Source organism: Podarcis cretensis (genome assembly GCF_951804945.1).
Source record: "Podarcis cretensis genome assembly, chromosome: 17".
In the NCBI taxonomy this organism is placed as follows: Eukaryota; Metazoa; Chordata; class Lepidosauria; order Squamata; family Lacertidae; genus Podarcis; species Podarcis cretensis.
This window is the reverse complement of record NC_137187.1, coordinates 19,295,840-19,311,561: the sequence shown is the minus strand read 5'-3', so window position 1 is coordinate 19,311,561 and position 15,722 is coordinate 19,295,840. Positions and strand designations below refer to the sequence as shown.

The following is a 15,722-nucleotide window of genomic DNA, read 5'->3' as shown; positions in this document are numbered from 1 at the left end:
ACCCCTGTTGATTCATGCTAGGATTGTGGACATGTGCATGGCTTTGTACTCAATAAAACTGAGTTGTAGCTTTCCCCCTTTTTCGGTCTGGATTACTGTTCCTGATTACAAGGCCTGTAGAACCCCGTAAATGAGGGTTCATCAGTTTGGTACCTGCAGGTACATATGTGCCCACAGAGGCCTTCTTTGGCATCCCAGGGTCCCCTCGCCATGCTGAAATTCAGCCTGATGAAAGCATTGTACTGCAGCCAATAATATAGGCAGAATAATATAGGCTGCAGCTTGCATGCAGTGCCCATGATTTGCAAATATGCCCACATGTCCAAAAAGGCTGGCAACTTTGCTGTAAACTATTAACACTGACCTGTGTCTGTGCCATGGGAGCCAGGTCCTAGGGGCTGAGGTCCCTTTGGACCCCGCGATAAAATGTTTGAGGGGGCCACCCCCACAAGTTGATGGATGTTGCCATTCAAATGGTCTTCTGATTGTTTATGCAAGACAGGGCTTACCTGAGCCCCCCAATATTTTATTTAAATTTGCACCCCTGGTCAGTGCTTATACCTATTCAAACTTCATTGCTTGCCACAGCTCTGGCTTTAACTTCAGGTTCAGGCTTTGAAAGTATTGTCAAATAAGAGACTGAAATGAGGCTACACAGTTACAAACTGAATGAATATATCCTCTCCCAGGGCATTCAGAGAACCCTTGAATGGGCCAACTCCCCAACAGAGTCTACGTGCAGTTCTTCTTTGGTGATCACTCGTAGCTGAGTAAGATTGTCTTCCATGAACACAGTCTTAACAGTAAGCCCATAAGTGACTGTGGAGGCCAGTTCTAGATCCACACATCCTTCCACAGTGGGGACATAGGTTTCCAGGTGGGAGTTGGTCATGGAAGGGTGGGAGTCCAACAACATCTGGATGGAACCACATTGCCTACACCAGCTTTCTATAATGGCTGTGTTTGGACAACATATTAAAGACTCCCTGGGATACTCAGTTGGCAGAAGATGAGACTTAATCTCAGGGTCATGAGATAGGGCCCCACATTGGGCAAAAGATTTCTGCATTGCAAGGCATTGGATTAGATGACCCTCATGGTTCCTTCAAACTCCCCAGTTCTCTGATTCTAAAGCACAATGTGAAGATTTGTTTGATTCAGTCATACATTTTAGCTAACTGAAGCAAAAATCATATAAAGCAGCAATGGTTCTTCAACGTCAGCTTCGTTGGAATGGTCATCTTGTGCGGATGCCTGATTGTCGTCTTCCAAAGCAACGACTCTATTCTGAACTTAAAAATGGAAAGTGTAATGCTGGTGGTCAACAAAAGAGGTTCAAAGACTCTCTCAAGGCAAATCTAAAAAAATGTAGTATAAACACTAAGAACTGGGAAACACTGGCCTGCAAGAGCTATGATTGGAGAACAGCCTTTACCAAAGGTGTCATGGGCTTTGAAGACACTCAAACTAGGGAGAAAAGGGAGAAATGTGCTAAGAGGAAAACACACTTGGCAAACCCTCACCATGATCTACATGCATACAGCTTGCACACATAGAGACTCATTCAGACATTATGCTGAGAACATACAATGCAGCAGGAATAATTTCACTCCCCTGTATATGCATTCAGATGAATCTGAATGAAGTTCTGTTGTGGCATCCATATGTCAACGTCTTCAAAAAAGGTCACCAATTTAGGAAAAGCAATAATTCTTTGTGAGTATAAATCTCCTCTGTCCTGTCAAAGATAGTTTCCTTGGGCTGTTTTAGACAGCAGAAAAGCACCTTCCATTTCAAGTGCACACACATTAATATATGTACATTTAAAAAGTAGCTTGACTATTTATACAAGTAAATCCATCTCACGCGATGCTTTGAGCAATTTAGATTGAAAGATTTGTCTGAAAAAGGTCTTGTGTATTTGAATGCTAATTAGTAACTAGTCAGAGAGGAAAAATTGCTTCTCTGGCTGTCAGAAGAGTTCTCTAAAGTCAGCATTTTTAAGGACATAGCCTCTGCTTCTTCTACGCCTTCAGCACGTGTTTGGCCCAGTTAGTGAAGCCTTTTTCCTCCAGGCGAAACTGTTCGCTGCATGTTTCACTTAAGTGATGCTGATATCACACCCTGTTCCTTCTCAATTTGGGCCTTAATTTGAAAGGTAATAATAATAATAACCTACGTTCCAAGGGGAGGGGGGCAAGGTGAGAGATCTATCTATAAATAATTCCTCTGGGAAGTTTTATGTGTAACTTTCCACTCCTTAAAGGTAAGCACTTCAGTTCAAACACATGAGAAAGATGAGCTGCAAACACCCACAATATGTAACGTATTCAAAACATCTAGCGCATATGGCTTGCGAAGCGATAACAAGCGCTGCGACCCCAGACACCCACGGCAATTATTTGAAGAGTGCATCGCCACATCAACCCCATTCATTCATCCTGCTTCCTTTTCCTGTAGTCTCAGGTTGTCTTCAAAAAGTGGTTGCACACCCAATTCTGTGGCTCCATTTGTAGAAATCATGGCACACAATTTCATGGCACAGTCAAAAGGCTGATGCGGTCAGGAGGAACTAGGCATTTTTGGCTGTGTTGCTGCCCTGGAAAACAGCCCGCACTCCTCGTTTCTCTCTAGGAACACACCACAAAGCAATGGACAGCCATTATATCCTGAATTTCCCAGGCTTCCACTTCACATCATTGCTTGTAGCTTACAGGTGTAGAAAAACTTAGACAAAGAAGATAAAGTTCCTACCAGAGATGAATGGCAGGTGAAGTTAATGAACTATGCTGAAATGGCTAAAATGACCGGAAGAGTCAGAAATCAGGAAGACCCAAATTTTAACAAGGAATGGGGAAATTTTATAACTTACCTTAAAAGACTATTGTAAACAGTTAAAATCATTGTAGGGTTGGAATATCACTTGTAGATTAAGAGTGATTTTTGGACACAATGGAGATGTAAAATATTTGGATTATCATAAAAGATGCAGGAGGAAATGATTAATAATAGGACCCACAAAGAAGAGCATGGAAATCCAGGAGATTCCTTGGAATCTTGTTTTTTACGATTTATGCTTGATATATCTCTGTAAAAATTTAATCTGAAAAACCAAATAGATAAATTTTAAAAAAGAAAAAGAGAAACTTAGACACTATTATGACACGCATAACTTGTTTTATACTACATATTATTTTTTTAATTTTTATTTTCTTACCTTTATTTTCCATCATAAAATGCAGGGGAGTGTATTTGTGTTTCCCAGATGATCACCCAGCTGGGCAGTGGCCACACCCAGACCCACTGAGCTTCAGCAAGGTAGATGCAAGGTTGGTTTTGCTCCATTATCATGCAAACAGCTGGATCAATTGTATTCGTTTTATAGCTAAACATTGAATGAGTATGCGGCATGCAACAAATCAGCAGGATCACTCCTAACATGCAACCTTCCGCGGCAGGGAGAATCCCAAAGCTGTGCAAATGGGCAAGTCAACTTTAGATTATTAGCCTCAGCCTCAGCAAACACTTCATAGCCAATCTATTATCTCCACTGAGTCTCCCTCTACTCACCGCCCCCACTTGTTTTAGCAGTATTTAAAGTTAATGAGCTTTTTCAATTTAAGCATCAGATAGTTAGCCTTTGGATAACATTTAGAGGAGCCTGGGTGTATCTAATTATGTTGGGTGAATTCTTAAGAGGCTCAGCGTCTATTTCATTCAGGAGGCACATTTTAAGTCGCAGGCACGTACTGGACACCATTCCAGAATGAATGCAAATCACCCTTGTGAAAACAACATTGCCGGTAGGTCTGAGAGTTCAAGGAATGACTGCACTAACAAACACCTTTGAGAGTATGTCTAACTCCAGCTATTCAAGCTGGCAGGAAAGCTGATGTTGCCATTAAGTGTAAACGGAGGGAAGGAAAAGCTGACAGGACAAACTTAAAGGACACCACCTAAGCAGGGCAAAACTTGCCTGAATAGAATATTGAAAAAAGTCTCACTTGCTTTAGTTATAAAGCAAGGCACAGATACTGAAACCAATTAGAGGATTAAAACGGAAAGACGTGCTGGTGGTTGTTTTTTTTGTTTTGTTTTGTTTTTTTTACAAGAGTGCTGGATGAAGAATCAAAAGATCGGCTTTCAAACCCTTGGCTTTGCCACAAACTTGAGTGAGTCAAACTAGTGTCACTGTTTTCTCTGTGTGTCTCATATCCCCTTTGCAAAAGATGATATTTCACTTTTCCACAGTGATGGTGTTAGCAGAGTTGCATTAATTCTTGGGCTATAAAGCAGGTTGACAAATAAACCCATAGTTCAAATCCAAATATTTTGGACCAGATAAAAAGGAAAACTTGGGATGTGTGTCATATAGGGACCTTTCAGATGATCCTTCAAGTAATTGCGACCACATTATTAAGTACCAACTTCCATAGAGAAGGCACTAAAACATTTCTATCAATCAGAATCATAGCCCTCGACTGTTATACCTTTGATGAAGTGCTCCCTTTCCCTTCCAAAGCAGTCATTTCTGCTTGGAAAGTCATTACAAAATACGCTGCAACACTTCCTCTTATGAGTTAGCCTCTTCTCATATCCTGAATTTTCAGAAAACTAGCCACTGGAGCAGCCTTTCTCAACCTGTGGGTCCCCAGATGTTGTTGAACTACAACATCCATCACCCCTAGCTAGGAAGGCCAGAGCTCAGGGATGATGGGAGTTGTAGTCCAACAACATCTGGGGACCCACAGGTTGAGAACCACTGTGACTGGAGCTATTGTGTGTTTGCTGGTGTGCTGCAGTGGCAGTGAATGGGGTCTTTTCCAGATGTTGTGGACCACAACTCCCATCATTCCTGACTACTAGCAATGCTGGCTCCACATCTGGAGGTCACCACATTGGCTAGTCCTGCAGTAGAAACTTCACATTACATCAAGAAAGAAGGTGTGGTAAAAATAGTTTTGGTTTGCTTTGTGTTGTTGTTTACAACATGGTCAGTTATTAACTCTCCCAAGCTCCCATTGGGGAATGCTTATACAAATAAATAAGAAATAAATAGTTTATCAAGGTGCTGGATAGACAAGTTGACTGCAGAGAAAACAAAACATGTGACCAGGGCTCACAGAAAATTGTTGGTAAATAAGAGACTTGGACAGGAATTTATTACATCAGATAAAGTGAAGAAAAGAGGTGTGGTGATCTACGCAAAGGAAAAATTGGCCCCAAAGATGATATTTAAAGATGAACAAGGAAGATACCTGGCAACTGAAATACAAGTTCAAGGAGAAAAAAAATATGATAGTTGGAATTTATGCACCAAATGACGGGAAGGCTGAATTCTTCAAGAAGTTGCATGAGACTTTAATGGACTATTTAGACTGTAAAATAATAATGATGGGAGATATGAACGGAGTAGTCTCCACATACATGGACAAGGCACAGAGACAAGTAATTTCTAAGGAAGGGAGACTACCTAAGACTTTCTTTGAGATGACTGAAACTATGGACTTAATTGACATTTGGAGAACAAGAAACCCTCTTGAGAGAGAGGGAACTTTTTTCTCTGAAGCTAAAATGACATGGACAAGAATTGACCAAATCTGGGTAACTAGTAGTATGGCACCAAGGACAAAAAAGGTAGAAATCTGCCCAAAGACCTGCTCCGACCATAATGCGGTGAAGATGGAGATGAAACTAACATCAACTGGATCCTTTAGATGGAGAATGAATGACACCCTTTTTAGAGATGAAGAGATCTATAAGAAGGCCCAAAAGACATTGAAAGATTACTTTGAGATAAACTTAAGAACAGAAACGGAAAAAAGAACAATTTGGGACGCAAGTAAGGCCGTGATGCGAGGTTTCCTAATACAACAGAATTCTATAAAGAGGAAAAAGCAAAATGAGAGGAAAGAATTTTTTTTGGAAAAAATAAAAGAAGGTGAAAAGAAATTGAGGTCTAAACCAAAGTCTCATGAGATTTTGAGAGAAATAAAGTATTATCAGAAGCAATATATGGAATTGATGAATCAAGAGATAGAATGGAAAATAAAGCAAATGAGACAAAAGACATTTGAATCGGCGGACAAATGTGGGAAACTGCTATCATGGCAATTGAAAAAGAGGCAAAAAATGAATACTGTGACAAGTTTAGAAGTGGACGGAAAAATTACTTCCAAACCAAATGAGATAAGTAATTGTTTTCAAAGTTTTTTTTAGAAAATTATATGCACAAGGGCCAATAAACGAACAAGAAATAGAAGAATTTATCAAGAAGTATGGACTACCAAAAATTTCAGAGCAAAGTAAAATGATTTTGAATGAGAAAATAACAGCACAAGAGATAGAGGGTGCCATTCAGAATATGCAACTGGGAAAATCTCCAGGACCAGATGGTTTGACTGCCAGATATTATAAAGCACTGAAGGAATGGTTAATACATCCATTGAAAGAAGTTTGTAATGAAATTCTAGAGGGGAAAAAGGTACCCGAATCGTGGAAAGAAGCTTTTATCTCACTTATACTGAAAACTGAGAATGAAAAGAACCAGGTCAAAAACTACCGCCCCATATCACTACTTAATGTGGATTACAAAATTTTTGCAGACATTTTGGCAAAAAGATTGAAGAGAGTGTTGTTAGAGGAGATTGATAAGGACCAAGCTGGCTTTCTTCCGGGGAGACATATGTCAGATAATGTGAGGAACATTATAGATATTTTGGAAATGTTAGAAGTGGACATCAATAGGAAGGTGGTTTTAATTTTTGTGGACGCGGAGAAAGCTTTTGATAACATTTGCTGGAGTTTTATGAAGAAAAATCTCCAAGGAATGGGGGTGGGCCAAGGTTTTGAAAATGGTATAGGGGCAATATATTCTAAACAAAGAGCAAAGCTGATTGTAAATAATGTGGTTATGGAAGAAATACCAATAGAAAAAGGTACACGACAAGGATGCCCAATATCCCCTCTACTGTTTATATCAGTTCTGGAAGTTTTGTTAAATATGATTAGAGGGGACCAGTTGGTTAAAGGAGTTCAGGTCAGAACCAGACATTACAAATTAAGGGCATTTGCAGATGACCTAGTATTAACTTTGCAACAGCCAGATACTAGTACCAAAAGAGTACTAGAACTAATTGAGACATTTGGTCAAGTGGCAGGATTTAAATTGAATAAACAAAAGACGAAAGTGTTGGAGAAGAATCTTACAATGGCTGAAAAAGAGAAGTTTCAGAGTGAAACAGGTTTAGTGATAACAAAAAAGGTGAAATACCTGGGGGTAAACTTAACATCTAAGAATGTGAATTTATTTAAGGATAATTATGATAAATGTTGGACAGAGGTAAAGAAAGATCTAGAAATATGGTCAAGGTTGAGACTTTCCTTGTTAGGCCAAATTGCTGTTATTAAGATGAATGTGCTGCCCAGAATGTTGTTTTTATTTCAAACATTGCAGATATTGGACAAGATGGATTGTTTCAAGAAGTGGCAGAAAGATATATCTAAATTTGTCTGGCAGGGCAAAAAGCCCAGAATAAAATTTAAGATTTTAACTGATGTAAAAGAAAGAGGGGGGTTTGCCCTGCCGGACTTAAGACTTTATTATGAATCGGCAGCTTTTTGCTGGTTGAAACAATGGCTGCTTCTTGAGAATACAGACATTTTGGATCTGGAAGGGTTCGATAATAGATTTGGTTGGCATGCATATATATGGTATGACAAGGTAAAAGTACATAAGGGTTTTAAAAACCATATTGTTAGAAAAGCATTATATAATGTTTGGATGCGGTATAAAGATTTGTTAGAAAGTAAAACCTCCAAGTGGTTGTCACCAATGGAAGCCAAAGAGGTGAAAAAACTTAATATGGAGTCTAATTGGCCAAAATATTGTGAAATTTTAGAACAAGACGGTGAAAAAGTTAAATTACAGAGTTATGAGAAACTAAAGCCTAAAGTACGAGATTGGTTACACTATCATCAGATATATGAGGCATTTAAACAGGACAGGAAAATAGGCTTCCAGAAGGAGAGGTCTAAACTAGAAACAGAATTGTTAGAACCCAATACTAAGAATTTGTCAAGAATGTATAAAAAGGTAAAGATAAAGGTACCCCTGCCCGTACGGGCCAGTCTTGACAGACTCTGGGGTTGTGCGCCCATCTCACTCAAGAGGCCGGGGGCCAGCGCTGTCCGGAGACACTTCCGGGTCACGTGGCCAGCGTGACATTGCTGCTCTGGCGAGCCAGAGCCGCACACGGAAACGCCGTTTACCTTCCCGCTGGTAAGCGGTCCCTATTTATCTACTTGCACCCGGGGGTGCTTTCGAACTGCTAGGTTGGCAGGCGCTGGGACCGAGCAGCGGGAGCGCACCCCGCCGCGGGGATTCGAACCGCCGACCTTTCAATCGGCAAGCCCTAGGCGCTGAGGCTTTTACCCACAGCGCCACCCGCGTCCCGTCAAGAATGTATAATTTGCTGCTAAAATGGAATACACAGGATGAAACGGTGAAATCAGCTATGATTAAATGGGCACAAGACATTGGTCATGACATTATGTTTGCAGACTGGGAGCAGTTATGGACCACCGGTGTTAAATTTACGGCATGTAATGCCTTAAAAGAAAACTTAATGAAAATGATTTATAGGTGGTACATGACCCCAGTCAAGCTTGCAAAAATTTATCATTTGCCCAATAATAATTGCTGGAAGTGTAATGAGACTGAAGGTACTTTCTATCACCTTTGGTGGACCTGCCCGAGGATCAAAGCCTTTTGGGAAATGATCTATAATGAAATTAAGAAAGTCCTTAAGCGGACTTTTCCTAAGAAACCTGAGGCTTTTCTTCTGGGCATGGTCGGCCAATTGGTGTCAAGGAAGGATAGGACGTTTTTTATGTATGCTACTACAGCAGCAAGAATTCTTCTCGCAAAGTATTGGAAGGCACAAGAACTACCCACGCTGGAAGAATGGCAGATGAAGGTGATTGAATATATGGGACTGGCAGAGATGACCGGCAGAATTCGTGACCGGGGAAAGAGACAGTGGAAGAAGATTGGAAGAAATTCAAGATATATCTTAAAAAGTATTGCAAAATTGAGGAGTGCTAGATGTCAGGGAATAAGAAATAGAGAATTGCAGCTGTAACTAATAAGCTAAAGAAAAAGGAACGTAATGAAAGTGAATTAAATAATTAATTATTGGAGAATTGCTAAAAAAAAATGTTAAAAATAAGGATGCAGCAAAAGGGAGGTATGGGGAAGTCGGAGAAACAAGGTGTATGAAAACAGGATTATGAAATTATACATGTTTATATGTTTTTGTTTGTGTATGTGAGTGTGTTGTTTGTTTTTATTTGTGTTGGAAAATCAATAAAAATTATTTTTTTTTAAAAAAAAGAGAAAACGAAACATTTGAGAGATGTATAGAAGACTCTGAGACCTTTGTGAATATTCGTAAAAGGTATATCCTATTATGGGACCAGCTTGGAGGGTTAAATGGAAAATGTCTGTGATCTTTTACAATGACTAGCATTCGGCATTTGGGAAGTTTTTGCTCCTGATTTCTGAGTTCAGAGGTTGGAAGATGCTCAGCACATTCTCAGTCATAGAACAATTTTGCAAACCATATCATAGTACAACATCATAATACAACAGCACAACCTTCGCAACAATTAACAGTGCACTTAATAATGCCGCCACAAATTTCCAGTTTTCACAGGAAGCATATGATACCCAGAACAAAATGTTCCCGTTTCCATTCAAGAACATGACTTTCCTTGGAAAAGGAGGCAAATTATTATGCTGTAGACCAAACAACAAGCGTGTTTTTCTTAGGAAGTAATACACTATTTTCTCAGGAACATAAAATAATTCCTGAGTCAGAGTGGGAGTTTTCCTCCTGTGAAATGTGCCTTGGAGTTGAAATGAAGCATTTTGTAAAAAAAAATATTTAAAAAAAATCTTATGGAAGCCACAAAAATGTTGAGCAAATGTTTTCCACGCATTTCCAACCAGCATGTAGACCAAATTCCCCTTTTCACTTTAATGTTCCCTACCGACCCCCATTTATATAACCCACACGTCTGCATGTTTTCATGCAGCGAGTAGCTGGAAATTTTATTTCCCCATCATTCCCCTAGTTTGCACAAGGCATGTTTTAGATAGCAACGAATGGAAGTGATTGTTCCTGTGACTGAACATTAGCATAAAGTAATTCAGTTATGCACTGTATTTGTACTGAGTTTATTAATATACATCGTTGCAATGGGATGCAGTGAGGCAGATCAACAGTTTAAGGCTGGTAAGATGTATCTAGGCCACCAAGTCTATCTTCCCAGGCCAAAGGCTTTTACAGCAACCAAGTCACATAGCTGTACAACGAGATAATGGGGAAAGGTTTTTTTCCGGGGGGAGCATCTTGGCGAGATGAATTTGGCCCATGGACCTTTCATTGTCAACACTTGATGCAGAAGGAACACAAGATATTTAAAGGGGATAAGGGAAGTTTCAGCTAATAAAAACATTACAGATACTATTTGAGCAGCAACAGACTTCCATTCATAAATGAAGACTGACTTTCTTTCTTTTTTTTAAAAAAGTGGGATTTGATTGCTTTTAGTGAGTTTCTTGGCTTCAGCAGAGCAGGAAGCAGAAATAAACAAGCTAAACTGTAAAGAGCCATTGGGAGGTGTGGCGGGGTTTTTTTGTTTTTGACTTTAAAAAAAACTTGGAAAGAACTTACCTTTGTCATTGTTTTTTGGGCTTCCATCCCAATGACTTCAGCTTGAAAGAATTAAAATTAGTTCCTTATACATGCTCTGCAGGTGAGGGTGGTTTTTGTGTGTGTGTATGTGTGTATATGTGTTTTTTTAAAGAAAGATTTAATTTGCTGTTTGATTCGCCCCGGGATTTTCAGGTGTTGCACGAGGGAGTAAAGAACAGAAAGTACCTTCGTTCTTGGTTGTCAGCCATTGGATGGTGGCCATCGCATTATTAAACCAGCCAAGCATGCTGGGTCTCAACCACAGAATTTAATTTTCCCTACTGCAGGGACTAATCAACTACCACAGGGCTCTAAGTCCTGAGGAGACTGTTTTTATCTGTGTGCTTAAAATGAACAAGGAAAAAAACATGTTCAAAGACTAGAGTGAAGTTCATTTCATAGTTTTGTCTATCCTCAGGGTTACAGTGACAGAAATTTAATTCGATGAAAAACAGATAAGGTTGGAATTTATGCTTATGCTATGATATAAATTAAAGGAAGATGAAGGTTCCAGGTAGTTAACAGCCCTTCTGAAAGCAGCGTGGGGTTGACCCCATATTCTCCTCAGTCAAGCAACAAAAGGTGAGGTATGCCTAATGCAATTACCCGGCTCACCTAGGCTGCTGCTACTATCTATAAAACTGGGCAAAGTTTTCTCTAAACAATAGTACATTTCTATAAAACCGCCCTCTCTGATAAAAGCCAAATTTAGCTACAGTACTACGCTCTGGGTTACTGAACCCTTCTTCTTCTTAGGTGATCACTCGTAGCCCAGTAAGATTGCCTTCCATAAACATGGTTTTAACAATGAGTCCGTAAGTGACTGTGGAGGCCAATTCTGGATCCACACGTCCTTCCACAGTGGGGACATAGATTTCCAGGCGGGAGTTGATCACAATAAGGGTTTGCCAAGCATGCCTTCCTCTTAGCACGTTTCGCCCTTGTGTCCTGAGTTTGAGTGTCTTCAAAGTCCATGACACCTTTGATAAAGGCTGTTCTCCAATTGGAGTGCTCGCAGGCCAGTGTTTCCCAATTATTGGTGCTTATACTACATTTTTTTAGATTTGCCTTGTGACAGTCTTTAAACCTCTTTTGTTGACCCACCAGTGCTACACTTTCCATTTTTAAGTTGGGACTGGAGTAGTTGCTTTGGAAGATGATAACCAGGCATCCGCACAACATGACCAGTCCAACGAAGTTGATGTTGAAGAATCATTGCTTCGACACTGGTGATCTTTGCTTCTTCCAGTACACTGGTATCAGTTTGCCTGTCTTCCCAAGTGATGTGTAAAAATTTCAGGAGACACCATTGATGGCATCTTTCAAGGAGTTGGAGATGGCATTTATATAAGTGTTCCATGTTTCACAAGCATCCAGTAAAGTTGATAGTACAATAGCTTTGTAAACAAGCATTTTGAAACCCAACTCTCCACAAAGTGTGCATTGTTCACACACTGTTATGTTTTTAAACAGTGAAATGACTATTCGGAAAGGGGAGAAACCAAAGGGGTTCGTTCCTTTGAGGGCAACAATGGGGGTGGAATGAAGGCATGGACCACAGCCCCCTTTGGCTAAAATTATGGTTTTAATAAGGTTTTTAACTTGGGTGGGTGTTGGGGGTTTTTTTTGGGGGGGGGTTGTTTCACATTGTTCTTAAGTGTTATACGTTAATTTGTATTTTGTATTAGCATTTTTTGTTTTATAAGGCTGATTAATATTCTACAGCCTTTTAAATGGGCTGGTAGGAGCAAGAGGGCTAGTTGTTTTGTTGTTTCTGTTTTTAACTATTTACTTGTGGTCTTGCCTTGTATTTTTTTATCCTGTGAACCACCCTGAGATCTTGTGAAGAAGGGTGGTAAATAAGTCTAATAAATAAAATAATAAAAAAGCAAATTATAGCTTAGGTTTAAGTGAAGAATATAAGCCATCTAATGATCCTGGCTCCAAAATGGTCATTGCTAAATATTCTCCTTCAAGAAACCTTCTGTTTTTTGCGTTCTCCATCTTAGAGGCTCAAGTACAAAACGAAACCAAGCATATTTATTTGCAGAAAGGAATGGATTTGGGAGAGATGGGAGGGAGAGGGAGGAAGGGGGCAAAACAGAAAGGATACCATCGCTCAACACTACTGCAGTATTAATCTACATTGTTTTTAATCATAGGAGCTGTTTCTTGGAGTTCTCCCAAGAAAGACTGAGCAGGGAGGGAGGCAGCCACAATGAAATAATGATACCTTAAAATGTACCAGTTCTGGTGATATAGGCTGCACTATGGACATGTTAAATTTATCAAAAAAAGGTGGTTGCAGCCGTGGTTCACATAACTTTTTTAAAAAAGAAAATCCTTTCAAAATGAATGTTGCACAGGCTTTATAGGAAACATCAGCTTGAAAAGAAAATTTGGAAATGGAAGAAAGCATCTAGCAAAGAAAACAATTATAAATATTCCTAATTGCCTGGAAATAATTTGTCATACAGAACTGCACCAAGACAGATTTATTTTTTGAAGAAAGACTTCAGAACCCCTGACGATGAAATGGCTGTTAAGAAACAGACCGATATGTATTTCCCTTGAAAGTTGAACTAAAGGATATGATTTTCCTTTTTATCTTTGCCCCCCTTCCTTCCCCCCTCCCTCCCTGCTTCTTCCATTTTCTATTCTTATGCTGGGGGAGGAGGATGTGGAACAGGGAGGGAAATATAAAATATTCTGGAAGATTCAGTCATTGCTCCTCGGTATATTTTATGATTTCGGGAACCCATTCCAAGCTGTGCTGCAATTACATTTAAAACTGGAGAATAATGGCCCATTGACATGTATATGGTTTTAGAAATACGAGGCCTCATTTTCTCAGCTGGAATTTCCCTGCAATCTGCATTTGCATTGCATTAGGGGTGCTCTCCCCCCCCCCTTTTTTAACAAGAGCATTGCATGCGTTCAGACGTTTTTGACACTCTCTGGGTCAGAGGGAATATTTGAAAGCAATAGGCCCTTACGTCTCCTGAGAATCTCTTGCAGGCAGGCACAAAGCATTAATGGAAAATGAGGAAAACACTGAGAGGGTTTCTTTGCATTATCAAGCCATGCTTTATGACATACCTGCCTGCTCCCGACATTAATCTACAGGAGATAGATTGTCACGGTCATGCTCCCCTGCTCTTTCCTGCTGCATATACATTACCACAATTGAAATCTGCGCTCCTCTTTCCACAATGTCATGTGCAGTTTGACGTGACTGCACTAGGAATGGCAGGGGCACATGAACAAGCACTTTTTTTCCGCGGCGCATACAATCTCCCTTGCGTTTACCAAGCAGCTGCGGGCTTCTTCTCTGTGGCTTTACAAGGGAGACATTATTCTTGGCTGCTTAGCTGAAGCCCTAAACTAGCTTGTCAAGGTTCAAAATTGCACGGCGTTGGCCAGGTATGTAAGCAACTCAGCACCTTTCCTGTTCCCAGCAGTGGCTTAAGACATAATGGGAAAGGAATGCAGAAGTATTTCACCTGTCAGGATGGCTAAATAAAGAGCTCTTTGTCATCTTCCAAGAATAGGTCAGTTGTAAATGACAGTGGGCTGCAAGAATGTGAACGCTTGAGATGAATAGTAGGGCCTATAAAACTGCTGCAGGCCAGGGTCACAAATCAAGGGTGCAGTCTTAATATAATATAATAATAATTTATTATTTATACCCCACCCATCTGGCTGGGTTTCCCCAGCCACTCTGGGCAGCTCCCAACCAAATGTTAAAAACACAATGCAGCATTAAACTTTAAAAACTTCCCTAAACAGGGATGCCTTCAGATGTCTTTTAAATGTCAGATAGTTGTTTATTTCCTTGACATCTGATGGGAGAATGTTCCACAGGGTGGGGGCCACTACCGAGAAGGCCCTCTGCCTATTTTCCTGTAACCTCACTTCTCGCAGGGGCTGGACCTCAGTGTCCAGGCTGAACGATGGGGGTGGAGACACTCCTTCAGGTATATTGGGCCGAAGCCGTTTAGGGCTTTAAAGGTCAGCAGCAACACTTTGAACTGTGCTTGGAAATGTACTGGAAGCCAATGCAGATATCTCAGGACCGATGTTATATGGTCTCGGCGGCCGCTCCCAGTTACCAGTCTAGCTGCAGCATTCTGGATTAATTGCAGTTTCTGAGTCACCTTCAAAGGCAGCCCCACATAGAGCACATTGCAGTAGTCCAAGCAGGAGATAACCAGAGCATGCACCACTCCGGCAAGACTGTCTGCGGGCAGGTAGGGTCTCAGCCTGTGTACCAGATGGAGCTGGTAGACAGTTGCCCTGGACACAGACTTGACCTGCACCTCGATGGACAGCTGTGAGTCCAAAATGACTTCCAGGCTGTACAACTGGTCCTTCAGAGGCACAGTTACCCCATTCGGACCAGGGAGTCCTCCATACCTGCCTGCCCCATGTCTCCCAAGAACAGTACTTCTGTCTTGTCAGGATTCAACCTCAATCCGTTAGCCGCCATCCATCCTCCATATCTACTAGGAAGTAACATCCTATTAGAGTGGCTGAGACAACACAGCCAAATGTGTAGAGTATATTATTATTATTATTATTATTATTATTATTATTATTATTATTATTGAATGAGAGATTTTGAGCAAAGATATTTAGGGTTGGGATGATGAGCTGCATGGTGCATTTACGCTCCAACATTTATTTGATGAAAATAGGGACATCAAATACCATTATTATTATTACTCCACCCATCTGACCGGGTTTCCTCAGCCACTCTTGGTGGCTTCCAACATATATAAAAACATAATAAAACATGAAACATTAAAAAACTTCCCCATACATGGTATCCTTCAGATATCTTCTAAAGGTTGCATAGTTACCTATCTCCTTGACTTGTGGGGGGGGGTCACATAACTCCATACACTCCTGCTTTTCTCTGATGAAAATATGGACGTCCTAAGGAAAAGTGGGCATTCCAGG

The 15,722-nt window shown here is 40.4% G+C and overlaps 1 long non-coding RNA gene across 1 annotated transcript in view; it reads left to right on the top strand.

The window, feature by feature from the left end:
- Positions 1-3,228: 3,228 nt before the first annotated feature.
- Positions 3,229-15,722, top strand: part of LOC307206621 — a 20,835-nt gene continuing 8,341 nt past the window's right edge. The window contains exon 1 of the long non-coding RNA XR_013834427.1: positions 3,229-3,329. This is a non-coding gene — a long non-coding RNA (uncharacterized lncRNA). The remainder of the gene's footprint in view (positions 3,330-15,722) is intronic.